Here is a 6,000-nt window from a genome sequence, read left to right as displayed (position 1 = left end):
TCATTTTAGAGTGTACTGCAGTGGTGAATTCACTTATTTCACCTCATTTTACATATGCTGTTATTATATACATGTACTGCTATTACCTATGTGCTCAAGCACAAGGAGAACGTATTTATCCTGGTTTCTCTCTCTTCCTTTCTCTCTCTCTCAAATGCACGCACGCACACACACACACACGCACACGCACTCACACACACACACACACAATCACACACGCACAGCATGGTATTACTATACTTGTGAAGACTTTTTGGGGACCGACCAACAATTGATTTCCATTCAAAATTCTACTTTTCTTTACTCTTTACCCTAGCCCTAACTCCTTACCCTAAACCTAACCCCTAACACTAAACCAAATGTTTACCCTAATTCTAATTCTAACCCTAAACTTAACCCCTAAGCCTAAAATAGCCTTTTCCTTGTGAGTATCGGCCAAATGTCCTGACTTTGCCAAATGCCCCCCCCCCTCCCCCCCCCCCATACACACACATAAGAATCCAGAGAAGAAGATCTTCTGCGTCTTCCAAGTTTGTGGTATTTAAAACACTACGTAAACATATTAGTGTTCATGGTTACAGTCTCCATGACTGCATGACAACGGCTTACAGGTCAGCCTTACAAACGTTTAGTGGTTTGTAATATTTGCTAGTATTAGCACAGCATTCGCTGCACCCTATGCTCCTACTGAACTCTCAAGAACCAAATGCAGCGCTGTTGCTATGTTGATGTGTGTTTCATTGCTGGAGGAAAAAAATGGCCCTCGGGGTTTCGGCAGTATGGTGTGAAGAGCTCTTTGAAAGTGTGGGACAAAATATTGAAGCAGGAATACATGAATTATGTCTGTGCAAAGAAAAGCAAGCAAGAGTGAAGAAGACCATTTTTTCCCAATCAAATGCAGAGGCAAACCAATAAATTGTGAACTAAGAGGTTATTCAAAAGTCACTGTATGGAGGAGTCCTGTCTGGTAGAAGTGTGATTATTTTAGTGTTTCTCACCCTCTCTCTCACACACACACACATTGACAGACAAACATTTGACCAACTGGGGACATTTTGTTGGTCCCCACAAGGTTAAATGTTATCTCCAGGAGGTTTAGAGTTAAGGTTAGATTTAGTATTACCGTTAGAATTAGGTTTAGGGTTAGGAGCTATGGTTAGTGTCAGGGATAGAGTTAGGTTTTCGGGTTGTGGTTGTTAGGGTGGTGTTGGAGGGCCAGTAGGAGGCACTCTTTCCTCTGGTCTAAAAACATATCCCAATGCCCCAGGGCAGTGATTGGGGACACTGCCCTGTGTAGGGTGCTGTCTTTCGGATGGGACGTTAAACGGGTGTCCTGACTCTCCGCGGTCATTAAAGATCCCATGGCACTTATCGTAAGAGTAGGGGTGTTAACCCCGGTGTCCTGGCTAAATTCCCAAGCTGTCCCTCATACCATCACGGTCACCTAATCATCCCCAGCTTACAATTGGCTCATTCATCCCCCTCCTCTCCACTGTAACTATTCCCCAGGTCGTTGCTGTACATGAGAATGTGTTCTCAGTCAACTTACCTGGTAAAATAACGGTAAAATAAAAAATAAATAAAAAAAAGGGGAAAAGGTACAGGTTAGCGTTAGGGGTTAGGGAAAATAGGATTTTGAATGGGACTGAATTGTGTCTCCACAAGGTTAGTTGTACAGACTGTGTGTGTGTGTGTGTGTTATTTCCAGTAGACTAGGCTACAACTACAAGGCCCATGGTACGTTTCGACGCGTCTCATGACGTAACTTCATGTGAGCACGAGCAGACTGGAGCAGAGACCCGATTGTAAAGATTACTCACTCTAGTATTGTCCTACACTGAGTCCGTTTACCAGTACATTAGAGCGAAAATAGTTGGACAGCGTATAACAACGTCATAAACATATCTTAGCAGGTGAATGTAAAAATAACTCGACAATTCGGTGTTTAGGTCAGCACGGATAGAATTGCTTTCCTTTCAATCTTCGGTGTGCGTTTTTCTCAGCTGGAGCATTCAAATTGGATTTCGAGCGAATATCGGGAAAGTCCAGATGATGCTGACGGATTGTCATTAGGTAAGGCGAGTTTGAAACACATATACAATGTGCTTTATTTTATGTAGCTAAAGTGTTATTTTACTGCAATTTGCTTGGCTACCAAGGGGAAAGTTATTGTCATTATCAGTAAAATATAAAATTGTAGCCTAATTGTTGCACACCTTTACACTTTTTTTTTGTCGACTATTACCAATAGTAGGCCTAGCCTACAATGTATGACTTTTCACTTTCAAGTTAGTCTATTCATGGCACAGAAACCAAACAATGACAACATTTTCCAGCGGTAAGAAATACCTAAACTGAGATTGGTTTTATTGCCCATTGTCATCATTCACACATTGAAACCAAGTAGCCTACCTACCTATTTAACTATTAAGAGAGAGTTAAGTATGTGGACCTGAAATGTGCCTATGGCACTTTTGAAGTATATATATGACGTTACTGGTTGTGCACAATGAAGGGTCTCTCTTTCCCTTGTGTGGTTGACAAGCCGGTTTGGCCCGCACGGAGAAAGCCCAGCTGGGGGCTATTGTTCCCACAACATAAACTGATTTGCATGCATCATCTCGCTGTAGCATCTGGCCTCGTGAGTCCCTCTTTTGTTCCCCCAAATACGGCTCATTTGCTCAACTGTCCAGTCATATTCATTGCTGTCCCTATCACAGTAGAGCTGTGTTTGTGTGTAGCATATGCTGTCTTTACTTTGAAATACCCTTTGACCCTTCTCTATGTAGGGTTAGGCCTATTTTAAGAGAAACTGGCTTCATATCAAACTGTCATGTGAGCATGGAGGGCTGTTAGTAGCCTACTGTCTATACTTTGAAATTCCCTTTGCTCCTCTAGTCTATTATAAGCACTGTTGATTCATGATTGTGCCGTCTTAGAAAACTGGCGTAGTATCATCATACTGTCGTCTGACTATACTCCTCAGTAGTGGACTACATCATCTGTGGATGCTTGGGCGAGTTTAAAAATAACACCGTCATATCACTCTCACCAGAGTTTCCATTCCTGAAATGGGCTGGATCAGTTTCCTTTATTTAATCAGGCCGGTCTCCCTACTCGACTCCAACCTCCCAGAAAAGATGCTCCTACCCACTCACCCCTGGTATGTCAACAGGTTTTGCGGGGATCAGTTATGCAAGTCTATTTGTTTTGGGGCGAAAAGCCCTAAGGATGGGTGTCTGTTTCATGCCTTGATTAGGGAATAAAAACAAACGTGGGGTCACCGAAGGTTGCTGAGGCTGAACATGAACGGAGCTTTTCAGAGACTGCCATTTGTGAGGATCCCGTTAGCATTCTGTGGCTCGGCAGTCGCAAAAGGGTAGCAAACACAATTAGTTAACATCAACCCTGGGGCACATACTGAAAGCATGTAGCCTATGGTGTATTACACATAGCCTACTACAAGTTACTAAGTAATTGATAGGCTATATCATGTTAACAACAGCAACATTGGGTGTGCCATGATGACCCACATTTAGGCCTATGTTTGTGTAGTGTTGTGCATGCATCGCTTATAACCGTATTTTAGCCTACATTCCCTGTCAAGGGCCCTTACATGCTCACCATTCTCATGACTTTGGTTCCTGTTTAGGTTATAACTTGTGTGACACATCTCTTTTGAACAGAGTGAATGAGCAGACAAAACATTCATTGAACAACTCGCCACCTAGCCTGAACCTTTTCTCTGTTCAACTTGATAAATCAGCTGTCTGTCATAGCTCTGTGTCAGCGAATGCTGTACATCTGTCTAACTTGGAGATCTGCTTCTGTGGTAAAGTCAATTTACTGAAAGTCATTCCTGGAAAGATCCCTTTTTTTCTCTTTTTCCCGACTGGACAGAAAGACACAAAGGCTATTTTAATTGGTCCACTCCACTCCTCTCCTCTCCATATTCCTTCCTCTGCTTACCCCACTCCTTCATTGTTATCAAGGTCGACTTGATGTGTTGGAAAGGTCCAGTCATGGGCACCTACAAGCCACCGCCTCTTATCTCTCTCGGGTTACGTCCGAAATGGCACCCTATTCCCTATGTAGTGCACTACTTTTGACCGGGGCACATAGGGTTCAGGTCAAAAGTAGTAACCTATATAGTGAATAGGATGCAACCTAATTTTTGTTGTTCTCCCTGAACTTGGAAAATGGAGAGGTTGTCTACCTGGCCGATTTCGCTTCAGCGCTATAGGGAAAACACATTTGCTTGGGAACTTTGTTTTGCCCATGGTTACCTCCCAAGTTTTCACCGTTCTTCTGACTGATGATTGGAGAATGTGGAAAAACAAATAAAAGTGGTATCTTTCTGTCCTGAATTTGTATGATAGTATAATGAGATGTGTTCTCTGTGACATTGCTGCTCATAAGCAAATGGACGTTATCCTTACCTATAGCTAAATCGGTGCCTTGTATGAGGATGACACCCGTAGTTGACAGATGTAACCTATCATTTCAGAAGACCATCTTCACTCTCTGAGGAAGATTCATAATAATAATTTATTTATTTATTTAACCTTTGTTTAACTAGGCAAGTCATTTAAGAACAAATTCTTATTTATGACGGCCTTCCCCGGCCAAACCCGAACCCGGACGACGCTGGGCCAATTGTGCGCCGCCCTATGGGACTCCTAATCACGGCCGGTTGTGATACACCCTGGAATCAAACCATGGTCTGTAGTGACGCCTCTAGCACTGAGATGCAGTGCCCTAAACCGCTGCGCCACTAGGCAGAACATAGTATTTTTTTTTCTTCTAAAAACAATTATTTATTTGCCTTTCAGGGTAGTCTGTGTTCTACCTCAATGAATAATTCAAAGGGTTTGAAATGTAAACTGCCACCCTCCATCTGCTACCTCAAAAGTCAGACTGCTGAGGTTATGTCACCGTTGGACTCCATTTCAAACTGACATGATGACATCTCCCCTAACCCCCATTGTTAATGACGTTAATAAAGAGACGTTAATAATGAAGAATACACTTTGACTGTATTAAATTATCTGGAAAGTCAGTATCTCTCTTTCTCTTTCTGTCTCTGTCTCTCTCTGTGTCTCTCGAAGCCAGCCATGAGCTTATTAGCCTGCAGTCGAACCCTTTTTATGAGGTGCCGTGTTTGGATCAGACTTTGTCCCTCCCTTGATAATCTCTTTATAGAGACGGGTGCCTATGAAATGGCCACCTACAGCCAATAGCAACCCTCTTTATTGGCACCTATGACCTCTGTGAACAGGATTACAGTAAAAGTCCTAAGAGCCTTGTTAGGCTTACACAGTATGCACTGGGTATTTTGTAATTAACCATCATAACAATGACAAAAAATAGTACAAAATGCATTAAATGTAATAATGCATCTTTGGAAATTAGCTACGACATACCTAATAAATACAACACCGCTTTGGTGACAGCCCTGTCTCAAAAACGAATGGTTTTCACCACGTGGAAGTGGAGTTTCTCCTCCTGACCGTGCTGTTCTGCTCGTAAAATGACTACCAACTTTGCCCACGTCATGTTAAAGAAAATGCTATTGGGTAAACTATATCTACTTGAATATAAAGTTGAATCGCCCTTCTCCTAAAATGAATGCCTTAAGACGATTATGACGATTATTTTTGTTAGTTCACTGTTATTGTCCATAATTGTTGGTTACACGATTACACAATAATTGTGCCAGCTCTAACGTTAGCTGGGTTTTGAACTCCTGTCTTTACTCCTTTAATCTCCCAGCTTCTCCTTGGTGAAAAGCACAATACAGTACTGATTACATAATTAGGTTTCTCAAAGCTAATCAAGGCTTCACAGAATTAGCTACAGTACTTGTTGATGTGCAGTTAGTATTCTTTATTTCCATGACATGTCCTACCCGGACCACGTATAATGTCTCTCTCTGTACTACCACCAAGCACAGAAGCTGTGTCGTGTTTTCTCTGTGTGATGCTAGTCTGACACCAAATC

General features: G+C 42.2%; 1 protein-coding gene across 1 annotated transcript in view; it reads left to right on the top strand.

Moving 5' to 3' along the window:
- The first annotated feature begins 1,781 nt into the window (after window positions 1-1,781).
- LOC111982389 (E3 ubiquitin-protein ligase pellino homolog 1) overlaps window positions 1,782-6,000 on the top strand; it is a 44,757-nt gene continuing 40,538 nt past the window's right edge. The window contains exon 1 of the mRNA XM_024013956.3: window positions 1,782-2,073. The gene's annotated coding sequence lies outside the window, so the exon portion shown is untranslated. The remainder of the gene's footprint in view (window positions 2,074-6,000) is intronic.

This window comes from Salvelinus sp. IW2-2015, linkage group LG21 (genome assembly GCF_002910315.2).
Source record: "Salvelinus sp. IW2-2015 linkage group LG21, ASM291031v2, whole genome shotgun sequence".
In the NCBI taxonomy this organism is placed as follows: Eukaryota; Metazoa; Chordata; class Actinopteri; order Salmoniformes; family Salmonidae; genus Salvelinus; species Salvelinus sp. IW2-2015.
The sequence above is the reverse complement of the archived record's forward strand: the minus strand, read 5'-3'. Positions and strand labels throughout refer to the sequence as shown.